General features: G+C 35.2%; 1 protein-coding gene across 2 annotated transcripts in view; it reads right to left on the reverse strand.

The window, feature by feature from the left end:
• Positions 1-17,109: 17,109 nt before the first annotated feature.
• Positions 17,110-26,266, reverse strand: part of EMCN (endomucin) — a 129,220-nt gene continuing 120,063 nt past the window's right edge. For both annotated transcript variants that reach the window (XM_011943202.1, XM_011943201.1), the window contains one exon: positions 17,110-20,128. The gene's annotated coding sequence lies outside the window, so the exon portion shown is untranslated. The remainder of the gene's footprint in view (positions 20,129-26,266) is intronic.

The raw sequence follows: 26,266 nt of genomic DNA on the forward strand, positions 1-26,266 counted from the left end.
GGTGAGGCCTGTGAGTGCTGGCTTTCCCCCACTTTCCTGGCAACTTGCATGACTCAGCAAAGGCAGTATTCCTCCCAGGTACATAACTCCATAGACTGGGGTATCTCACTCCCATCCCCCATAGCAGCCACAGCAAGACCTGCCCAAGAACAGTCTGAGCTCAGACACGCCTAGCCCTGCCCCCACCTGATAGTCCTTCCCTACTCACCCTGGGGGTGAAAGACAAAGGGCACATAATCTTGGAAGTTCTAGGGACCTCCCCACCACTAGTTCCTCTTCCTACTACCACAGCTGATGCTCTCTGGAAAGCGTCACCTCCCAGGAGGAGGCCAACAAGCACAAAAATAGAGCATTAAACCACCAAAGCGAATGACTCTCACGGAGTCCACTGCAACCTTCAATCACCTCCACCTGAACAGGTGCTAGTATCCGTGACTGAGAGACCCATAGATGGTTCACATCACAGGACTCGGTGCAGACAACCCCCAGTACTGGTCAAGAGTCAGGTAGATTTGCTGGGTGACTAGACCCAGTCAAGAGACAACAATCACTGCACTTCAGCTCACAGGAAGCCACATCCATAGGAAAAGGGGGAGAGTACTATATCAAGGGAACACCCTGTGGGACAAAAGAATCTGAACAACAGCCATCAGCCCAACACCTTCTGTCTGACAGAGCCTGCCCAAATGAGAAGGAACCAGAAAACCAACTCTAGTAATACAAAAAAACAGGCCTCTTTAACACCCCTGAAAAATCCCACTAGTTCACCAGCAATGTATCCAAACCAAGAAGAAATCCCTGATTTACCTGAAAAGAATTCGGGAGGTTAGTCATTAAGCTAATCAGGGAGGCACCAGAGAAAGGCGAAGCCCAATGCAAGGAAATCCAAAAAACAATACAAGAAGTGAAGGGAGAAATATTCAGGAAATAGATAGCTTAAAGGAAAAACAATCTAAAATTCAGAAAACATTGGACAAACTTTTAAAAATACAAAATGCTCTGGAAAGGCTTAGCAATAGAATTGAACAAGTAGAAGAAAGAAATTCAGAACTCAAAGACAACATCTTCAGGTTAACCCAATCCAACAAAGACAAAGAAAAAAGAATTAAAAAAAATTGCTCTTAACAAAGCCTCCAGGAAGTCTGGTATTATGTTAAATGAACAAACCTAAGAATAATTGCTGTTCCTGAAGAAGAAGAGAATTCTAAAAGCTTGGAAAACATATTTTGGGGAATAATCAAAGACATAATCAAGGAAAACTTTCAAGGAAAGATCTCAGCCTTGCTATAGACCTAGACATCCAAATTGAAGAAGCACAAAGAACACCTGAGAAATTCATCACAAAAAGATCATCGCCTAGGCACATTGTCATCAGGTTATCCAAAGTTAAGACAAAGAAAAAAATCTTAAGAGCTGTGAGACAGAAGCACCAGGTAACCTATAGAGAAAAACCTATCAGATTAACAGGAGATTTCCCAGCAGAAACCCTATAAGCTAGAAGGGATTAAACCTCCTCAGACAAAACAATTCAACCTCTTCAGACAAAACCTCCTTTCCTATATTCAACCTCCTCAGACAAAACAATTATCAGCCAAGAATTCTGTATCCAGAAAAACAATTATCAGCCAAGAATTTTGTATCCAGAAAAACTAAGCATCATACATGAAGAAAAGATACAGTCATTTTCAGAAAAACAAATGCTGAATTTGCCACTACGAAACTACCACTACAAGAACTGCTAAAAGGAGCTCTAAGTCTTGAAACAAACCCTAGAAACACATCAAAACAGCACCTCTTTAAAGCATAACTCACATAGGATGTATAAAACAAAAATACAAGTTAAAAAACAAAAACCAGAAAAAAGAAAAAAAAGTAAACAGGCGACAAAGAGCATAATGAATGTAATGGTACCTCACATTTCAATACTAACATTGAATGTAAATGGCCTAAATCCTTCACTTGAAAAATACAGAAGGAATGGATAAGAACTCACCAACCATCTGCTGCCTTCAGGAGATTCAGCTAACACAGAAGGACTCACATAAACTTAAAGTAAAGGGGTCAAAAAAGGCATTACATGCAAATGGACACCAAAAGCAACCAGGGGTAGCTATTCTTATATCAAACAAAACAAACCTTAAAACAACCGCAATTAAAAGAGACAAAGAGGGAGAGTATATAATGGTAAAAGGTCTTGGGCAACAGGGAAATATCACAATCCTAAACATATATGCACCTAACACTGGAACTCTAAAATTTTTAAAACAATCACTAATAGACCTAAGAAATGAGATAGAAAGAAACGCAAAAATAGTGGGGGCCTTCAATACTCCACTGACAGCACTAGACAGGTCCTCAAGACAGAAAGCCAACAAAGAAACAATGGATTTCAACTATACCTTGGAACAAATTGGCTTAATAGATATATACAGAACATTTCATCCAACTACTGCAGAATACACATTCTATTCAACAGCATATGGAACTTTCTCCAAGACAGACCATATGGTAGGCCATAAAATGAACCTCAATAAATTTAAGAAAATCAAAATTATATCAAGCACTCTCTCAGACCACAGTGGAATAAAACTGGAAATCAACTCCAAAAGGAAGCTTTAAAACCATGCAAATACATGGAAATTAAATAACCTGTTCCTGAATGAGCATTGGGTCAAAATGAAATCAAGATGGATATTAAAAATTTCTTCAAACTGAATGACAATAATGACAAACTATTAAAACCTCTGGGGTACAACAGAGGCAGTGCTAAGAGGAAAGTTCATAGCCCTAAATACCTACATCAAAAAGACTAAAAGAGCACAAACTGACATTCTAATGTCACACCTCAAGGAACTAGAGAAAAAAGAGCAAACCAAACTCAAACTCAGTAGATGAAATGAAATAACCAAGATCAGAGGAGAACTAAATGAAATTGAAATAAAAAAACACAAAACATAAATGAAACAAAAAGCTGGTTCTTTGAAAAGAAAAATAAAATTGATAGACCATTAGCAAGACTAACCAAGAAAAGAAGAGAGAAAATCCAAATAATCTCACCAAGAAATGGAACAGGAGATATCACAACTGACACTACTGAAATACAAAAGATCATCCAAGGTTACTATGAACACCTTTACACACATAAACTAGAAAACTTAGAAGAGATGGATAAATTCCTAGAAAAATACAACCCTCCTAGCTTAAATCAATAATTAGATACCCTGAACAGACCAATAACAAGCAGTGAGATTGAACTGGTAATTTAAAAATTATCAACAACAAAAAAGTCTAGGTCCAGATGGATTCATAGCAGAATTCTACCAGACATTCAAAGAAGAATTGGTACCAATTCTTCTGACACTATTCCACAAGACAGAGAAAGAAGAAACCCTTCCTAATTCATTTTATGAAACCAGCACCACCCTGATGCCAAAAGCAGGAAAGGACATAACCAAAAAAGAAAATTACAGACCGATATCCTTGATGAACATAGATGCTAAAATCCTTAACAAAATTTTAGCTAACCGAATCTAACAAAGTATTAAAAATATAATCCACCATGATCAAGTGGGTTTCATATCAAGGATGCAGGCATGGTTTAACATATGCAAGTCAACAAACGTGATACACCACATAAACAGAATTAAAAATAAAAATCACATGATCATCTCAATAAATGCAGAAAAAGCATTTGACAAAATCCAGCATCCCTTTATGATTAAAATTCAGCAAAATCGACATGCGAGGAATATACATCAATGTAATAAAAGTCATCTATGACAAACCCACAGCTAACATAATACTGAATCGGGAAAAGTTGAAAGCATTCCCTCTGAGAACTAGAATAAGACAAGGATGCCCACTCTCACCACTCCTCTTCAACATAGTACTGGAAATCCTAGCCAGATCAATCAGACAGGAGAAAGTAATAAAGGACATCCAAATCGGTATAGAGGAAGTCAAATTATCACTGTTTGTTGACAATATGATTGTTTAGCTTGAAAACCCTAAGGACTTCTCCAGAAAGCACCTAGAACTAATAAAATAATTCAGCAAAATTTCCAGATACATGATTAATGTGCATAAATCAGTAGCTCTTTATATACCAACAGCGACCAAGCAGAGAATCAAATCAGGAACTCAACCTCTTTTCCAATAACTGCAAAACACACACACACACACACACACACACACACACACAGCACTTAGGAATATATCTAATGCTCCTTTTTCCCTGGCAAACCCCTGGTGACCGGGATCTTCCGCTGACTCCTTCTGGCCCTGTCTAGTGTCTTCACTGCAAAACACACACACACACACACACACACACACACACACACGCACACACAGCACTTAGGAATATATCTAACAAAGGAGTCAAAAGTCCTCTACAAGGAAAACTACAAAACACTGCTGAAGGAAATCATAGATGACACAAACAAATGGAAACACAACTCATGCTCATGGATGGGTAGAATCAACGTTATGAAAATGACCATACTGACAAAAGCAATCTATAAATTCAATGCAATCCCCATCAAGATACCACCATCATTCTTCGCAGAATTAGGGCAAACAATTCTAAAATTCATATGGACCCTAAAAAGAGCCCACATAACCAAAGCAAGGCTAAGCAAAAAGAACAAATCTGAAGGTATCGCATGACCTGATTTCAAACTATACTATAAAGCCACAGTCACCAAAACAGCATGGTACTGGTATAAAAATAGGCACATAGACCAATGGAACAGAATAGAGAACTCCAAAATAAGCCCAGATACTTACAGCTGACTGATCTTCAACAAAGCAAACAAAAACATCAAGTGGGGAAAAGACACCCTTTTCAACAAATGGTGCTGGGATAATTGACTAGTCACATGTAGGAGAATGAAACTGGATCCTCATCTCTCACTTTATACAAAAATCAACTCAAGATGGATTAAGGATTTAAACCTAAGACCTGAAACTATAAAAATTTTAGAAGACATTAGAAAAACCCTCCTAGACATTGGCTTAGGCAAGGATTTCATGACCAAAAACTCAAAAGCAATTGCAATAAAAACAAAGATAAATAGCTCAGACATAATTAAACTAAAGAGCTTTTGCATGGTAAAGGAAACAGTCAGTAGAGTAAACAGATATCCCACAGAGTAGGAGAAATCTTCACTTCTATATACCTGACAAAGGACTAATATCCAGAATCTATGACAAACTCAAACAAATCAACACAAAAACCAAACAATCCCATCAAAAAGTGGGCTAAAGACTTCAATAGACAGCTCTCAAAAAATCATAATAAAAAAACAGTAGGTGTTGACATGGATGCAGTAATCAGGGAACACTTCTACACTGCTGGTGGGAATGTAAACAAGAACAGCCACTATGGAAAACAGTGTGGAGATTCCTTAAAGAACTAAAAGTAGAACTACCCTTTTATCCAGCAATCCCTACTGGATATCTACACAGAGGAAAAGAAGTCATTATATGAAAAAGAAACTGCACATGCATGTTTATAGCAGCACAATTCAGAACTGCAAAATCATGGAACCAATTCAAATAGCCATCAGTCAATTAGTGGATAAAGAAACTGTTTTTAGAATTGCGAAATGATGGAACCAACCCAAATGTCCATCAGTCAACTAGTGGATAAAGAAACTGTTATAAAAACACACACACACACATATATATATGATGGAATACCACTCAGCCATTAAAAGCAATGAATTAACAGCATTTGCAGCAATCTGGATGAGATTGGAGACTATTATTCTAAGTGAAGTAACTCAGGAATGGAAAACCAAGCATTGTACGTTCTCACTAATATGTGGGAACTAAGGTATGAGGACACAAAGGCATAAGAATGATACAATGGACTTTGGGGACTTGAGAGGAAGAGTGGGAGTGGGAGAGGGATAAAAGACTAAAAATACGGTGCAGTGTATAACTGCATGGGTGATGGGTGCACAAAAATCACCACTAAAGAATTTACCCATGTAACCTAATACCACCTGTACCCCAATAACTCATGGAAAAATTTAAAAAATCATAAAATAAAAAGAAAAAAATAGTCAAACATATCTCTTTTTACTATTAATTTGCTTTAAAAAAACAGAAAAGAGAGAGACGTAAAGCCTTGAGATAGGTCCTGACAAGGAATTTCTCAGAGAATATTTGGAGGAGATTTGAGAAAGGTAGGTGTGATACATGAATAAAATGAATGAGACAGGAAGGGGAGATTTCAGAACATGTTGCTGTGGTCTGAAAACTCCTCTTATATGTTAAGAAACTCATTTAATAGAAGAGAAATTGCAAGATATAATTTGAAATGACTTTTTGGTTGCCTAACTGTGCACCCAAATTGGGCAACTGTCACGAATTTACTTCTGTTAATTAAAATGTGCACCCTGACAAGAGTCACAGATTTAATGCAAATGCAGATTATTGAATACAGGATACATAAATGAAATGGGGACACACATGATTGAGTACAGAATATGTAATTGAGTGAACAAATAAGTAAATGAATAAGAGCCTGACTAACATCATTATACAGATGAAAGGTATTTTATATCTTGATAGAGTTTAGTGTAGGTTGTCTATGGATAAGGGAGTATAATCAAAGATTTCTTTAGCATTTGATTTGGGAGAGGCGATTTTGATTAAAAATAATATAAGATCAGGTGATATTTATTTAAAAATAGTAAAGGTATGTGAATAGAACTATATCCTGATGAACCTACTGGAGTAAATTTATGCAATTGCTTGTCAAAGCACTAAAGAAAGTTTGATGAGATTACTTAATGTTTTCCAATTAAATTGTGTTTCCAAATATAATGACTTCCACTTTAATGTAGTTGGTATGGAGCTTTGTGAGTGTGTGCTTCTTTTATTATGGATAATGTTCAGCTCCTTTTTATTTGCCTCCTGGTTATAATAGTAAAACCCTTGTTGACTTAGTGAAGAATGATTGTTTTTTCATTTGCTCTAGCAGATTTATCCAGTCACCAAGTAACTATTTAAATATATACTGCAAGATTGAAGATTTCAAGACATAGTCTTGATTTTCACATCATTATCAATAGATTTGTCACTGTCACAAATTTATTTCTGTTCACTATGATGTGAGCAATTTTATCAGGAAAGAGCCTCAAGGAAGCATTAATAGTGTAAGAGCAAGAGAATCATAATGCCATTTGGGTCACAGGCAGTTCCTCTTCATGAATTTTCAACATGATGAACAATTGCTATAAATTGAAAATAACCTTACTTTATCTTTAACTATATTCTTCATAATTATTCAATAGCTTGATCACTATTGATAATAAGCAGAAATACCTGTTAGGTCTATATGCAACATATTAGATTTATTTATTTATTTCAACTATTATTTTATATTCAGGGAATACATGTATAGGTTCGTTACCTAATATATTATGTGATGCTGGAGGTTTGAGGTATGAATGATTTAAAAACCTACTCTTTTTTTTTTTTTTTTTGAGAAGAAAGCTAGAGAGTAAGAATATCCAGTAGGGCAACTGATTTATCATTTAAGGTCATTTTTCTTTATAATGATGACGTAGGCAACAGTTTTTTAAAGGAATCAATTGGATAGTTTGTCAAATATTTGAGTCTGTCACTAAGGACTGGTTCTGAACTACATGATATTTTAAAGTATTGCTCCATTCCCCTCCCCGAGTCCTTATCATTTTGGGGTACTGGAGTTGCTAAATCCCAGGATTGGAGTCCCTACAGTACCTAGACTTGTGCTGTTCAATGTGGTAGCCATTAAATATGGTGGTTATAAAATATTTGAAATGTGGCAGGTCTGAATTGATTGCAATTGTAAAATGCATGCCTGATTTCAAAAACAGTTTGACCAAACAAAAAAATCTTTTTCATCGTCTTAAAAATACTTGTATATTTATATACAACTTGAAAGATAGCATTTTTATATATTTGGTTAAAACAAATTTCATATTCATAGTTTTTGATGTAGCTACTAGTGAATTTTAAAATATACATGTGGCTCACATTTATTTCTATTGAATAACATTGCTTTAGACTATAAAGAAGTTATCATAGGATTGTGGAGTCTAGTGATATAATTTGTCTAGATGCCAGTGGACACTTGAGACTTAACAACTTTATAGCCCAGAACAATCTGATAACAAATGTCTCCATATAGGTACCTATTAAATTCCCTTTATTCTCCTCTCAAGAAGCTAAGTTGATAACAGATGATAAGCTAAAAGCTATAGGTTGATAAGCTATGTTGATAAGAGAATCTGCTTTTAAGTCTTTGGTGACTGAATTATTTTTGGTTGACATGATGAGGAGTTTTGGGAATCCATCAATCAAGATTACATTCCAGGTGAGGATAGAAGGCTATCTGACAATTAAAGTTTAAAGAAAGCCAAAATTTCAGCCTCTCTTATGGAAATAGCTTTGAATCAGAAGTCAGATACCTGGGTGGGAGCACTTGCTTGGCTACTTACAAACCGTGTGCATGTTTTCCACTGAAAAGTTATGTTTCCAGGAGTTAACAATGTGTTATCATAACTGTAAAAAGGGGGAAATTAATAATTGCAACCCAACCTATGCACAGGGTTACTGTGACAAATGGAATCATAATTCTATGAATGTAACTCATTAATTACTCATAGTTGTCAGAGTATTCAATAAATTATTTTGTAAAGCCTTATGTATGTAAGGTACTGTGATTTTATAATCTTTCAATCAATATACAGACAGTAAAATAGAATATATATCTTTTTTTTAAAGAGGAAATATATATGCAGTATTTTGTATAATAGAGTATATAATGCCACTTACCAAGCCTAAACTAAACTGAGATTTACTTTTACCCTCTGCTCTTGAATGCTAGCTAGAGATAAGAACCTTTAACCATTTCTGTTTTCAGTTCTTCCAGGATTCATCATTACAATTTTAAATAATAAGCATGTACTTTTTCCTACAACAGCTTTACACAGTGGCTAATAACCCCCTGCTGTGAACAAAAAAGAATTTAACTCACTAACATTACTTCACATTTTCCCTCCTCTTGCCTCCCAAGTTATAGAACTTATATTAGTATTTAATGCCTGTATTTCTTATCTTTTAAATTTTAAATAATATAATTAAATCTTTCTCTCTTTCATTAACTCAGACAGTATGCTATGGTTGCTCTTTCTGTAAAATAAAGACATTAATGTCTCTACTGTGTCTTGCAACTCTCTTTGTCTCCATCTCATAACTCCCTTGGATCATACCATTATTTTATATCCTCAGTGTTTATAGTATTTCAGGTTCAACTTTAAATTCTGTCTACAGGATTATTCAAAATTTGAGAATCTATACATCTTCCATTATTATGATTAGATATTAAAGTATTCATTGAAGAACCTTGTAGTAAGATTCACTTTCTCATAGTCGTTGGACAAGTCTGTTGAGGCTTTCTTCTTGTGGACTTGACAAGCCATGCCTAGGTATGGTACAGCAAGTCTTGTGTTATTCTACACCAACACATAATTTGTGATTAAGATGATAATGATAGTACAAGATGCACTTTTGTTATCATAACTTGCACTTTCATGATACTTTTTGCCTACATGTAACTTGGTAATGTCTTTAGTAAACAGTGGAAATTTGCCTCCTAATGCCCACAATAGAAAAGTACAGATTGTAATTGGTTTTTGTTGCTGTCAGTCATATTGGATTAATATAAGTAGGCAGGTCACCATGATGGTTAGATGTAGTGACTGACCCTGTATGAATTAATTTTTAAATACATCCATCTTAAAAAAGGGGCAAAGTGGTTGAATTAGAAAATAATTCAGACCTTTAATATAAAGGAGAGAGACTAAGTTGACTGAAGTTTGAGAATTCTGTGTAGATAATAGTAGATTATTAAATAATATTAAGTTCAGTAGCAAATAAAGGGATTTTTCTAGAAATCCTTACAATAATGTTTGTGTCTTAAGGTGTAGACCTTTTACTGACTTAGCAAAACACATTTTTAATTAATTGAGCTCAGCTAGAAGAAGAGAGTCTTCCTTGGTTTTTGGTAAAGGGTATCTCCTAAAATAGACCTAGAGAAGGAAATATGATCCTCTGTCATTAAATTGTCCACTTAAGGATGCTATTTTAAGTGTCAATATTGCATTCACTCTTTGTGAAATATTGACTGTATTTTTTCTCCCTTCATTCATTAAAAGAATGAAATAAAAAAGATCTGTTGCATCTTTCTTCTGTTTCTTGTTTCCATAAGATACTACCAAGCTGAAATACATTTATAGTTTCTTCAATGCTTATAGGAAAATAGCACAAACTTTTCCAGGATGTGATTTCATTTTATGCTTCAACCTTATGTACCGAATATCTATGTTAGCTCTCTGCCACATTTAATTTCTTTTGTTTTGACATTATTATTTTGTGTGTTTGTTATCTGTTTGGCTTATATGGTATAAATTGTGTTAAATGATTTGCATGTATTATTTTACTCAAGCTTCTCAAAACTTTAGTAGTGACATTTTAAAATTAAGATAATAACTGATGGAAACTAGACAGGAGCTCATGTGTAATGACTGAGCTCATCATTTATTCCACTGTTATGCAGTGTACTTTATGTAGCTTGGACTATGAACAATGCCATATAACTTTAAGTTTTCCATTTAATCACATAATTTCACCTGCTCATATTACTAGTAAGTCAAAAAACACTCTCCTCCCTAGGTTATATTACTTATCTTCTATACTGCAGAACAAGCTTTTGGAAGTAGTTATCATTTAGGATGTCTTTTTGTAACTTCTATGCATAAAGTAATATCTTGAACTAGTAGGAGGTAATAAAACTTTATTGATTATGATGATGATGTGATGATGAAGATAACAGCATTTGGTATTAATAGTTGATTTCAATTTTCATTTCCTTCCCACGCGCATTTCTTAAAACTTCAACCTTTCAAAGCTTCCCACACTTCTCTATCCAGATAGTTTGACTTCAATTCCGTATTTCAAACTCTGAACCTCCACAGAGTGGGAAGCTTAGCTATCAGAACTTTAGAGTTACTGTTCTTTTTTTGAAATATAGATTTATGTCAGTCCCAAGGAGTGTGTCATATCACAATAACAGGATGGAGCTAAGACTTAGCACATATTTCTAAGACAGCAAATTGAAGTTCAATACATTTCTGAACCACAATGCTTAGATAATACAAGTATTAATTAAAACCTGCCTTTTGTAGCATGAATGTCACAAACAGTGGCTCTGAACTCAGCAGATAAGTGGGTTTTACTGCAAAGCCAGAGAAAACCTCAATAGTGCCTCCTCCTAACCTGTCAGATCATCTAAGTTGTTTGACACAATTAAATGACACTGCAGTGGGAACACCAATACAGTGGCTAACAGTTTGTTTTAAATGCTTTCATTTGCTTTAGTTTTAGTTTCCAGCAAAATGCTGTAAATTTTGCATGGTGCTTACATTAATAATTTAAATGCACAGAGCATCGGCAGCAGAAGTTGTTTGCTAATATATTGCCAGTACACCAAAGAAGCTCTGTCTTTTATCATAACAGGCACACACACACACACACACACACACACACGGATTTGGTTTATATTTCTGAACAAGGGGATGTGCAGATATCTACAAACACCTGCTATTGGAAAAGACCAATCAAGACCTTACACTAAATTTGAATGCATAAGTAAGGTTTTATACTTAAAAACATTGCAAACATTATCTTGTATTAAGTGTGTTTGAGTTGAGATGCTTCAGGTTGACATTTGGATAATAAAATGAACATATTCTAGAAATCAAATCTACAGTTAAAAAATTGTTTTCTTGAATTACTCATCCTTATTGACTTCTCCTTCATTATCAAAATGTATCTCTAAACACTAGTGATATTCAAAATACCTAATCATAGGTGTGACATGGATGATTGACTTATCAGAACATATGCTTTCACTGTTGTCAGGTGTGAACCCTTTAGGTGCTGGATTCTGGAGAAATCTGAGGGTCTCAGGGTGGGGATGAGGAGGGCATCTGTGGAAGGAGTGGGCCCAGGATAGCAGTTATTTATGAATAAATGCTTATACATTTCTGTAGCATTTTACACTAAAGCATTTCTATATTTTAAGTCTCAGACAAATGTCAACCTTGCTAAAAGCTCATTTATATTAATAGGTGGTGCTAGAATCATGGTGCTTAGAAATTTAGATGGCTCTAATCTAGTGATAGAATAGAAAGGTTTAGAAATTTTCCCAGCTGTTGGAAAGAAGTCTCAGGCTTGACAATTAATCTGGAATGTAAGCCTGAATATTTCTAGCCCTTCTGGTCACTGGAATAAATGAGAGAAAATGTTAAAATTTTTATGTCCGCAGTACTTCACAATCTCATTTAATTGTCTCAATAACCCTGTAGGAAAGTTTAATCTTTTGTAGGGTGCAGCCATTAACAAAGTATCACAGACTGGGTAGCTTAAGCAATAGACAGTTAGGCCGGGTGCTGTGACTCATGCCTGTAATCCCAGCGCTTTGGGAGGCTGAGGTGGGCGGATCATCTGAGGTCAGGAGTTCTAGACCAGCCTGGTGGAACCCCGTCTCTACCAAAAATACATAAAATAGCTGGGCGTGGTTGTGCACGCCTGTAATTCCAGCTACAAGGGAGGCTGAGGCAAGAAAATTTCTTCAACCCGGGAGGCGAAGGTTGCAGTGAGGCAAGATTACACCACTGCACTCCAGCCTGGGTGACAGAGCAAGGCTCCATCTCAGAAAAAAAAAAAAAAACAATAGACATTTATTTCCTCAAAATCCAAAATCAAGACATCAGCAGGGTTGGTTTCATTCTGTGGTCTTTTCCCTTGGCTTGTAGGTGGCCACTGTGGATGTCTTCACATGGCCTTCTCTGTATGTGTTTGTGTGTGTGAGTGTGTATGTGTTTCTGTGTTCGAATCTCCTTGTCTTATAGACACCAGTCATGTTGGATTAGGACTCACCGTAATGACCTCATTTAGCCTTAGTTATCTCTTTAAAGATCTTATCTCTGCAGTCACATTCTGAGGTAACGGGAGGACATAATTTGGCCCATAACAGAAAGTTAGTAATCTCCTTCCCCCCTTGTGAGTTTCTAAAAATATTTTTAACGTCAGTTCTATTAAAGAATATCTTACATACAAAAACATACCTAGTTTATGTGTATAGCCTGAGTTTCGGCAAATATATACACCCATGTAACCAATACCTTAATCAAACTACAGAATATTTTATCATACCAAATCGTTTCCTTGTGCTTCTTTCCTGGCAATTCTCCATCCCTGGGCTCTGGGAGGCCAGTAGTCTGTCTCGTTTCTTTTCTAGCATTTCATATCTTGAAGCCATGAAGTGTGTGCTCCACTGTGTCTAGCTACTTTTGTGCAGCACAATGCATAATGTTTTTGAGATGTAGCCATTTAACTGGGTATATCAGTTTCATTTTATTGCTGAGTGGTATTCAATTGTATGACTATCCCACAATTTGTTTATTGTTTACAGCTTCAGGCTGGTATGAATAGAGCTAGTATGAACATTTGATTATAGGTCTTTGTATAGACAGGACAAATATGTTTATTTTTCTTGGGCAAATATGGATAAAAGCGGCAACGCTGTATCATATGAGACCTATATGTTTAACTTCTAAAGAAACTGCCAAATTGTTTTCCACATGGTTGTGCAAGTTTACATTCCCACTATTAACACAAGAGAGTTCTAGTTTCTCTATATTCCCACCAACACTTGGCATCAGTGGCCTTTATAATTTTAGTCATGCCTGTGGATATGTCATGGTAGCTCACTGTGGTTTTACATTTGCACTTTCCTGATGACTAAGTGATATTGAGTGTATTTTCATGTGTATGTTGGCAAGTCATACATCTTCTTTTGTGAATTATCTGTTCAAATATTTCCCCCATTTTTTAGTGAATTGTCTTCTTATTTTAAAATTTTTGCACTCCTTACATATTCCAGATACAAGCCATTTGTAATGTATGCATATGTGTGTGTGTATATATATATCTATAATGTAAATCATCTATTCTTTGACTTGTATTTTTCAGTTTATTAATTCCCATTTAAAAAGCAGGAATTTTTAGTTCTGATAAAATTCAATTTATCATTTTGTTTTTAGTTTTAATTTTTTTGTATCTTATCTAGGAAATCTTTACTGATTCTAAGGAAGGCAAATGTCATAGATTTGAATTTAATATTTAACTTTATGACACATCTTGAGTTATATTTGTGTGTGGTGTGAGCTAAGTGTTGAACTTCTTTTGTTTTTGTTTTTTTGTATTTGGGTATCCTATTGTACTGAGCCATTTATTAAAAAGACTTCATTTCCCTCATTGGATTACTATGGCACACTTGTAAAAAAAATCAATTGACCATAAATGTGTGTGTATATGGGAGAAAAACACTTATTTCTGGAATCTCCATTTTGTTCCATCAATTAAATTATATTTCTAAGTCAGCAGCACGTTATCTTGATTACAGTAGCTTTATATTAAGTCTCTAAATCTAGTAGCATGTCCTCCAACTTTTTGCTTTAAAAAAACATTTTAGCTATTCTAAGTACTTTGCATTTTCATATAAACTTTAGAACCATCTTATCAATTTTTATAAAAATGATAGCTGAATTTGGATTGGAATTGTAATGGATCTATATATCAATTTAAATGCGAGTGACATCTTAATAATATTGAGTCTTTTAGTCCATGAGCCAGTGTTCTTTAATTTCTCTCAGAAGTTAGACAGTTTTAAGGGTATACGAAGTGCATATATTTTGAAAAATTTATCCCTAAGAATTTTACATTTGTCGGCAGTATTCTAAGTAGTACTTTTTAAAATTTTCAATTTTCATTTTTTGTTACTAGCAAAAGATATCTGTTGATTTTGTGTATCGATCTTGTATCCTGCAACTCTAACACATTCAGTTATTAATTCTAGTAGCTTTTTTTGGTAAACATCAGGATTTACGTATGATCTTATCATCTTCCTTTCCAATCTATATGTTTTTTTCTTGCATTATTGCATCTGCTATAACTACCCTGCCCCCATGCCAGAACAATGTTGAATATAATAGGTAAAAGTGAATATGCTTATTTTGTTTCTAATTTTAGAATTTAGCATTTAGATTTAGATTTTAGCATTTAGATTTTTACCATTTATGTAAGATTTAGCTGTGTGTTTTTCAGAAATGTCCTTTATCAGGCTGAGGAAGTTTTCTTTTAATCTTAGTATAATGAGAGGTTTATCATAAATAAATATTAATTTTGTCAAATGCTTTCTCTACATCTATTGAGATAAGCATATAATTTTTCTCCTTTATTCTATTCATATGTTGAATCACAATCCCAATAATAGATTGTCAAATATTAGACAACTTGGATTTCTGGAATAAATCTCACTTATTACTTTTTAATTTTATATATTTGATTTGCTAATATTTAGCAAATAGTTTTGATGTTTTTGTGCATGAGGGCTATTAGTCTGTAGGTTTTCTTTTGTAATATCTTTGGTTTTGTTATCAAGTAATAGCAACATCATGGAATTTGTTGTAAAGTACTCATACTTTTTATCAATCTGACTTACTCTATTGTCATTAATACATTTTTCTCAGGGTTTATGGTTCACAATTTAATTCTCTGGGGCATGTATATAATTTTGGATTGAATGGTGGATATTTAGACCTTTATGTTGTTGAGTTGTTGTTATACTCCATTTTGTTGTCTTTATAAAAGATTCTCAGTCTTTGTTCTGGAAGTCTGTTAAATATTTTGTGGATTAACTTAATTCTTGCAAGACTACTTTTAAGCTGTGTTAGGGCTTACCTACAGTATTTACTACAGTTACCTATAGTAAATACCCTATACCCTAGGGGTATTTTAGAACAACTACTAAGATACAACCATTCCCAGGATATTAAGAAAGGTGACCAGTGAGGATTTTTGAATATGCTTGACCAGACCTTGAATGTTTCTCTGCTCCATATAAAACCTAGAAATTTTCAGCATACAACTACTTAGTTGCTCTTTCCCGCTTGTTCTTTTCCTGGTCTCAAGGAGTTTTACTCTAAGTGTGTTCATACCTTCCTATCCCATTATTATCAGATACAAGGTCACCTTTGTAGTTTTTTTTTTTTTTTTGAGGTCTTTCTCTGTATAGCTCCCTCCTCCCTGGTTCCATTCTCAAAAAATTACAGCTGCTTTTGTCTCCTGGTTCCAATCGCTGTCATCTCAGGTTCTAATTAGGGATCTTCTGCTATACAGCCGATCAGGAGTGTGTCATTCAGGGCATTCATAAGGCTCATTTGTTTTGTTTCTCTTTGCTCATGAATTCCAGTTCAGCTCTTCTTCTTGTCTACTGTGTGAAATAGCTATTCATTTTTCAAACTGTTTACAGTGAGATAGGCCTGGTCCCTGTTTTTAATTATGACCTGGAGCATAATGCTTTCATCCTTTTTTATAGAAAAGTAAACTGAGGCTTAGAGAGACTAAGTAGCGTAGAGATGGAGAACAGGGATTTGGGCATAGGTTGGAATTCAAATTTTTCCTATTTACTAGTTGTATAACCTTGGGCAAGTTATTTAACTACCTGCCTTGATTTTCATATCTTTATAAGGGAGATGTCTCTGCTGCTGCTAATCATATATAAGGAATAGTTTCTTACTATTATTGTGATGGTTAACTGAGATGGTGACTGTGAAGTTTTCTACACAGTTCCTGGCACATCGTGAATGTTGGATGGGGTGTTAACTAGCTAATTATATTGCCCACGATCACTCTGCTAGAATTTCTCTTTTTTTAAAGGAAAATATGAGTTTAAATAGTCATATCTTCCTACTTATTTTTAAATGTCAGAATTCTTGGTCAGACTTGAAAACACTTTTAAACAGTTCTTGGAAGCTTTAAAATGATTCTTGGTGATCTTGATTTTGGTAGAAACTCTGACTTCAAATTCAGGAATGTAATATGGATGGCAAAATGAATATTTTCCCTTATTTATCAAAATTTTTTTTTCTTTAAAAAGTATTTAGAACAGAAAGCAAGTATATTCAAGCCCAAAAGACAAATTATCTAGAAGTAGGGGCAGAGTATACTCATTTAGTGGAACATGAGAAGTCCTGTGTGTGTGGAGAAATATTAAGAAAAGATCAGGGGATAATCCATCACAAATTCTCCATTAAAAGTATTCATTATGGGTTTAATTAATCACAATGATGGATATCTTTAACATTAGGCAATAATTGGCAGTTTCATAGTGGTGAGACTATAGTCACTCAAAATACAACTTTTAAAGGTCATATTCACTTTTCTTTTCAACCTCATAAAATCTTGAATGACCACAAGTGGAGCTCAACAGAGGATAATTAGGCAAAAAATCAGCAATGTTCATCATCGAAGGTTTGACTATGTCCTTGGTTGATACCCATAAATTTAAGTATGGTAGGTAGAAAAGAAATAGCACACAGATTTGTCAACCATATGCAATAGAATAGTTCAGTTCAGCAAGGGGAATTCAGAATTCTTTCTCTGCTGGCTGAGCCTGTGTGTCAGCTAACAACATCCGCTTAGTCTCAGGTGACAACAGTGCCAGGTAATTAGCTTTTGTTTATGTTTTGACTATTGATACACTTAAATTATATTCCTATTATCATGCAAAATAAACACATAGAAAGTCCTACTTTTGATCTAAATACAGGCACTTCTTTGTTGCAATGATATTTGAACTGTATATCAGAATAAAAAACTTATAGTAAGCCAGGCATAATTAAAACATATTTGATTAATGATAATTTTGGCTTGAGAACAAAATATCCTATCTCAACAGAAGTTTAAGTTGTTTTACAAAAATGCAGACCTTACCTTTGAGATTGATATAAAATGCCATGGACATCTCTGTAAACTTCTCAATCCTCCTTTGACCTTTTTGAAAGATTTAATCTTGTAGTTGTTAGGTTAATGCATATTCTTTGTGTGCACTTCTTGAACTAGAATAAATGTTATTTTTTTCTGACCATTAAAATTTTTCCCTCTTCCTGATTCTTGTAAACTCTTTTCTAACAATGCTCATGAAATGTAGAGAAAATTGTTTCTCTAGGATCCAAGATGACATATTACTTATAATTTAAATTACAGAAGAGTTCATTTCCTTGCAATATGCTGTATGTAACATGGCTTTTGCTGAATAGCTCAGTAAATCATCTAGGGGTGCTGGGACTTTTCTTTCTTTTCTTTTTTTTTGTTTTTGTTTTTTGTTTGTTTGTTTGTTTTGAGACAGAGTCATGCTATGTCACCCAGGCTGGAGTGCAAAGGTGCCATCTCAGCTCACTGCAACCTCTGTCTTCTGGGTTCAAGCGATTCACATGCCTCAGGCTCCCGAATAGCTGGGACTACAGGCATGCACCACCATACCAGGATAATTTTTATATTTTTAGTAGATACGGAGTTTCAACATGTTGGCCAGGCTGGTCTCAAACTCAGATTTTTTTTTTATTTTCTGAAGACAAATGCTCTCTGATTGGCATGCTCCAGTCACCGTCTCACCATTTAAAGACTTCTAGATTAGAATTAAGCATGGGCACAACAGCTCTAAAGTGAAAACATACATAGTGGAGATCCCTGCCTTCTCTCCTCTCTTCCTTTCCTTTCTTTCTTTCTTTTTTTTTTTTCTGCTTCCCATCCTTCTCAAAGAGACACCAGTCAGAAATATAGATATGCTTATGCTTGCTTGGTGTCCTTGATTATAAATAGTCCAAACATCACAAAGCTAAAATCAAGGTGATTATGTAACTCCTAAAGATGGAAGTTGTCAAAATACATCACAACAAAACAAATTTTAAAAGGCTATTTTAAATACAAGATTCCATCTTCACTAAACTGCTCCTTAGATCACTAAGATAATTTAGCATGAAAAATCAACTTAGATAATCATATGTTAAAAAGCTGCCACCAGCAGCTTATTAGTTCCAAAGCGTTCCAAAAAACCTCAACCAACTCGACACTTTGATCTCACGTGTCAAAAAAGTAGTCAAGGTTGATCAGTTAGCTTTTATCAGAAGAATTTGCTCCTGATGGAGTGGCAGCTATAATCATATGGTATTTTTAGAACAGTGATACAATGAAAAATAATATCATAATTATGTATTTATAAAGTGTTGATTTTCTACAAACTAGAGGTTTAGCAATGGTTGCTAGAACAAATAATTACATTTCTAAAAGAAATAAAAAATGCATGGAGATAATATCAATCAAATGAGCTAATGAAAAATCATGACCCTATTATCTTAATGAATGCAGTATAGTGTTATAAATGCCCTTACACTTACATCTTCATCACATAGTATGAATGACAAATAGAAAGACCAAAGAACTGATAAATTACTGTCTCCCTAACAGAGTGTAATATGTGAATCCCATGTCCCTTTCTCACTTATTACAGATGCCTTTCATTAGTGAGTTCATATATTCTAATAATCCATCCAAAAATATTCATAATTATGGGAAGACAATAACATTGCCATTTTCACAGTCATGTTATAGTATTTTTAGTGTACTGAGTACAGTAATTATTTATTAAAAGTAACACGAAAACAGGAATAAAATACTTATATGTACAAAGTAGCATGGTATGATTTCAACCTAATAGTTAATAATACACATGCAAATTTTCCCTGCATTAACATAGTGGTAAACAATAAATACTAACAGTAGGTAATATAAGAACACCGAGAAAAGTAGGAAAGTCTTCATGGATAAAAATTCTCGGCCCAGGAAACTTTAAACGTTAAGGAAAGGTATGCCTGTCAGCGAGTCCACCTCCTGGGCTGTCAGATTCACTGCTCACAAATTCCCCTCCTAAAATTCCTTTTCCTAGGAACGCTCCTATAAATGGAGTAATGTAATTTTTAAACGTCAGAGGACAGGAGAGCGCCGGGGTTCTTTTTGATTCCGTCAAATTATTGCATGTCAGCTGGACATCACTTTACTGGGACTGACGACTGGTGTACAGGCCAGCAGCAGGTATGGAAGTCGGGATTGATTCTGCAGGACTTACTCATTTCCCCCCTTGGAGCATGGAAGCTGAAGATTAAGCCTGTGAGCAACAACAACAACAAAGTTCAGATTCCAAGAAAGCAAAGAAGAAATAGAGATGCTGGGGGAGTCCATCTCTTAGTAAGAAATGGTTGTCACTAGCTACATTTTTTTCACCTAGTAGAATCACTTGACTGTCTCTCAAGCACTTCAAACTTGACATATCTGAAAAGAAAAGCACTATTTTCTTTCCCAAACCTCACTCCACAATCTCAATCTTCAGTATTTCCTCCATGATGCATTCAGACACCCAGGATGGGAGTGTGGATATTGTCTATAGTCCTATTCTTCCTCATTCCCCACTGGCCACATCCAATCAATCACCACATCATGAAATTTTTAACCTCCAGACATTTTTCTCTATTCTATTCTGCCTCTTCATCTTCCTCCATACTGCGGCTCCCTAGCTTAAGCCTTTGTCTTTTTCCAGCGGAGTATTGCAATAGCCTCTGACTTCTCTGCTTCTGGTCTTGCTCTTCTTGAATGAGTCTTCCACATTAAACACACACTGGTGTACATCAAGCATAAATCTCATATTCCTCTTCTGATTGAAGTCCTTAACTGTACCCTGTCGCTAATGCGGTACAGTTCAAGATCTGTTTGCTTGGGGTGACAATGTGAGTAATTAAGAAATTTATGGGCAACTTTAAAGCTTTGCTGCTGTCTACTCATCAGGGAGAAGAATGAATAGGCATCAGAAGAAAGAATGAAGGAATATCATTTGCCACTTCTTCATAGGAAAGATAGCCAAGCCTTTGGTTTAGTATTTTGCATTTTTCTCTGCAGTGTAGGAACAACTTTCAGTATTGGTCTATAAAAGAGCAAGAGATGGAGACTGCTGTGTCCCAAGTAGGAAATGGGCAGTGGCCCAACCTGGCAGGGATTAGATGGTGTTGTGTTGCTGATGGCAGTGCTGGTGGTTTGCTAGGGTCTGGGGAGATCATGATATGGTGTGTGTGGTGGGGTGTGGGGAGTGGTACTAGTGGCGGAGACCTGTAACCAACTCTTTCCTGGTTTGGTTGGTGAAGGCAAGTCCTTTGATAGGGATGGCTGAACTGTTGCTTTACATGGGGGAACGTTGGACACTGGCTGCCATGGTCTGCAGGTAGCAGCTACAGGTATCCATGTCAATTCTTAGGATAAGGAAATGATTGTAGAACAAGATATCTGTGACTTCCTCCCAGAGCATTTGTGGCTGATAGGTGGTTGAGCACATGCCAGAGCATGGTGTAGCTTAAGCACCATGATTTGAAGAATGATTGCAGACAAGGCTTCTCTTTAATTATTGAACTAGGTTTTTAGGCATATTTTGTATTCAAGGTCAAGTGAGGGGTTCCTCAAAATGATAAATGACTTCTTTTTTTTATTTTTATCTTCTTTTCTTTAAACTTTTATTTTAGGTTCATGGGAATATGTACAGGTTTGTTATGTAGGTAAACTGCATGTCGTGGGGTTTTTTGTGCAGATTACTTTACCCATGTAATAAGCATAGTATTTTTTCGATCCTCACCCTCCTCCCACCCTCTACCCTCAAGAAGGCCCTGGAGTCTGTTGTTCCCTTCTTTGTGGATAAAGGACTTTTGATGTCATTAGTGAATGAAGAAAGTTAGTACTTCATTCTAGCCTCATGCAGTCCTTCATGATTTACCTTGGGAAACAAGGCTTCCTGTGATCTAGTACCCTCTACTACTTGAGCCTTATTTCCCAGTCAGAGGTCAACGCTTCTCAAGCTGTTTATAGTGAAGAACAATGTTGGTTTCTAACAATATCTATTCAGCTACAGACAGACATTTAAAAAAGTACAATAACATGAATGTTGCAGCAGTATCAGATTGCTATAACAATTTTTAAAGTTTTATAATTTCTTTCATATACCATTCAGTTTCACAATTCTTTTCCTGTTTGTACATGCTATTCCCTGTGCCTGGAAAATCTTTCCTCTCTTTACCTAGGCCACTGTCTTGTTTTTTTTTCTTCTCATTCTGTAAGTTTTAGCTCAACTGTCATCTCTAAGAAATTTGCTGTCAAAGTTCACGGTATAATGTCTGTCTTTACATAACACTGTGCTATCATTTACCATATTATACTGCAATTATTTTTCTTATCTGTGTTTCTTTCCACTTCTGTAAGCTTCTTGAGAACTGCAACCATGACAAGCCCTCTTTATATCTGGGCTAGTACCTGACAAGGAGTAAGGTCTCAGTCACTTTTTGTTCAACTAAGTCACACTCCTCTACAGATGAATTTTCAAGTGAAGTCAAGAGTTTGTAGCATAGTTCAACTGGTAAACATCTGCATTTGTGCTAATAGGACAATGCTCATGATTGATACTGTTTCAATTATTTTCTCAAAGATCAGCAACCTAAATAAGAACAAACTCTAGTTGCATCACCATGTATTTCACATCGACAATCTCTCTCAAAAAAATAAATCTTGCTTCATTAATGATTCTTTACGTCTGTACCAATATCAGTCTTTGCTTTTAATGGCTATTTTATAATAGATTTCATAACAGGTTTCTTTAACACTACTGACAACAATTTATAAACAATCAGAATGGCCATAGGAGAAAAGACCATGGTTTTATAGATGTGGAACACAGTGTAGAGCACTATTAAGAAATTCATTCAGGGTTATAGAATATGATCATAATATACAGTTGGCCTTCCATATCTGTGGGTTCTATGTCCACAGATTCAACCAACTTGAATTAAAAATATTCAAAAACAGTAAAAATTAATAATATATTAATAAAAATAATACAAATAAAATATAGTATAACAGCTATTTATATAGCATTTACATTGTATTAGGTATTACAAGTAATCTAGACATAGTTTAAAGTACTACATGAGAGAATTTATATAGGTTATATGCAAACACTATGCAGTTTTATTTACATCAGGGTCTTGAGCAACCACAGATTTTGGTATCTCCAGGCCTTTTGAAATCAATCTTCCACCTCCGTGAATACAGAGCAGCAATTGTAAATCTCCTTTATTTATGATGTTTTCCTTTTAGCTTGTGTTATTTAATTTTAAAATGAAAGAAAAATAAATGAAAAACACGTTAAGCTCATCTGGAAGTTCACAAAGATACTCTTAGATTATCAGGGCACCATTTAGAAAATTACAGAAGTACCAGGGAATTGTATCTTGGAGAAAAATGGAAATAGCTAACAATCCACATTGCTGAGGGTTTGTGGGAACAGACTTTCATCCAAGCTACTAGACTTCCTAACACCGCAGTTCTTCACGGGTCTGCAACCCCCTTCACTCTTCAGCCTTCCAAAGTGTCTTGGAACAGAAGGAAGATGAGACCTACTGGTGAGGGAGCAACCAGGTAGCAGCAGATTCCTCCTTGACAACAGCGCAGAGTTGGTCATAGAACAGTTAAATGGCTATCTGTTCAATTCTAAAATTGTTATTTTTCCCTTTTAATTTTATATCTTAGGCATGCTTTCATGTTATTAAAAATTATTTGAGAATTATTTTTACTCATTATATAATGTCACTATGCAAAATATAATTTATTTTATAATTTCCATATCATTAAACATTTAAGCTGCTTCTACACATTTGCTCCCACCCTCTTGTATATGATTTCACGCTCCCACAAGGTAAAGCTTTGCAGAAGGCAAGGTTTATAGCTCATAAATGTTTCAAAATTGCTGTCTGCCCTGCCAAATCACATTAAACGTAATACTGTGAACAAAATGGATTATCAATATATGAAGCAACAAGCATTAAATATATCTAGAATATTGTTTTGGGATGGAAATTTTTAACATAGGTGATTATTTCTGTAATACTGTTTGCTGTTACATGAGAGTTCAAGACTTTTTAACTTCTTTCTCGAAATCTTCTAGGTTTGATGAATTCATTTCTATATATTCTGAATCTCCAAGTTGATATCTAATTTCAAGTTGACAACCTAGACAGCAGTTACTCTTTGCTTATTACATTCAAAGTACAGTGATAGAAATATCTTAAAGAAAAAAGTGAGACAGACAATAGAATTGACAGATGTCAAACTTGTTTCTTCCCATTACTTTCTGATCTTTACTCTTCAGAACATCATTATATAATTCCAAAATTACAAAGAGGAGTAACAAAAGTTATTTAGCTTTTCAAATCAAAAGCCTTGGAATCTGAGGCTCAGAATATTTTTTTAAAGTACAAAAATGGAAAGGAATGGGAGTTGAACAAAAATTGCTTTTATTAAGCTGGTTCGAAAGTCAACACTGTTTCTTGCCTTCTATATACTTTTTCTTTCTTTCTTTCCCCCACCCCCTCCAACTGCAGAACACTTGCTTTCTCCAAGTTGATCAATTAGTTACTAATATTTGAACATTTTGGTAATTTAGAAAACAGCCCTTTACTAGCCACTGGGTTGCAAAGCAACCGTAGCAAGTATGGAAGGAAGCTTTCCATATATCAGCTAGGGCTGAACAACGTATCTCATCCCCAGCTTCTCAAACTTTGCACCTGGAAGTGTCCATTGCATAGGATGGACAAACTTCCAGATTCCTTTTTTTTCCTTTAAAACTTTTATTTTAGTTTCAAGGGGTACATCTGGAAGTTGGTTATATGGGTAATTGCATGCCATAGGGATTTGGCGTTCAGAAAATTTTGTCACCCAGGTAATTAGCGTAATAGCAAATAGGTAGTTTCAAAGTACTCACTCTCATTCCACCCTCCCCCTTTAAGTAGGTCCTGGTGTCCATTGTTCCCTGCTTTGTGCCTGTGTGCATTCAGTGCTTGGCACCTACTTAGAAATGAGAAGATATAGTATTTGGTTTTCTGTCTTCGGTAACTTTAGTTAGAATAACGGACTCCAGGTTCGTCCATGTTGTTGCAAAGGCAACAATCCGGTTCTCTTATATTGCTGCATAGTATTCAATAGTGTATGCGTACCACATTTTCTTTAACTAGTCCACCATTGATGGGCCTCTAGGTTGATGGGCATCTAGGTTCATTCCATGTCTTTCTTATTGTAGATAGTTCTGTGATGAACATATATATGCATGTGATTTGACAGTAAAACAATTTGTATTTCTTTGGTCTATATCTAGTAATGGGACTGCTGGGTTGAAAGGTAGTTCTGTTTTAAGTTCTTTGAGAAATCTCCAGGCTGTTTCCACAGTGATTGAACTAATTTACATTCTCAGCAGCAGGGTATAAGCATTCCCTTTTCTCTACCACCTGGCCAGCATCTGTGACTTCTTGACTTTTTATGGTCGCCATTCTGACTGATATGAGATGGCATCTCATTATGGTTTTGATTTGCATTTCCCAAATGATTAGCGATATTAGGCACTTTTGCATATGCTTGTTGGCCCTGTGTATGTCTTCTTTTGAGAAGTGTGCATTCATGTCCTTTGCCCATTTTTTAATGGGGTTGTTTTTTACTCTTTCATTTGTTTAAATTCCTTATAGATTCTGGATATTATACCTTTATCAGATGCATAGTTCATGAATATTTCTCCCATTTTCTAAGTCATCTGTGTACTCTGTTGATAGTTTCTTACGCTGTGCAGAAGCTCTTTAGTTTAGCTAGGTCTGGTTAGTTTTTGTTTTTGTTTCTATTGCTTTTGGAGTCTTCGTCATGAAGACTGATGTCCAGAATGGTATTTCCTAGGTATTCTTCTAGAGATTTTATAGTTTTTGTTTTACATTCAACTCTTTAATCCATCTTAGTTGATTTTTGTATATGATAAAAGGTGAGGATCCAGTTTTAATCTTCTGCATATGGCTAGCCAGTTTTCCCAGCACTATTCATTGACTAGAAAGTCCTTTCCCCATTGCTTGTTATTGTCAGCTTTGTTGAAAATGAGATAGTTGTGTGTGGCATTATTTCAAAGTTCTCTGACTTGTTTCATTGATCTATGTGCCTGTTTTTGTACCAGTATCATACTATACTAGTTACTGTAGCCTTGTAGTATCATTTGTCATACTGTACTAGTTACTGTAGCCTTGTAGTGCCATTTGAAGCTGTATGTGTGTGGCATTATTGCAAGGTTTTCGAACTCATTTCATTGAGCTACCTGTTTGTTTTAGTACCGGTATCATACTGTATTAGTTACTGTAGCCTTGTAGTATCATTTGAAGTTGGGTAGTGTAATGCCTTCAGCTTTGTT

Source organism: Colobus angolensis, unplaced genomic scaffold, assembly GCF_000951035.1.
Source record: "Colobus angolensis palliatus isolate OR3802 unplaced genomic scaffold, Cang.pa_1.0 Scaffold217, whole genome shotgun sequence".
Classification (NCBI taxonomy): domain Eukaryota; kingdom Metazoa; phylum Chordata; class Mammalia; order Primates; family Cercopithecidae; genus Colobus; species Colobus angolensis.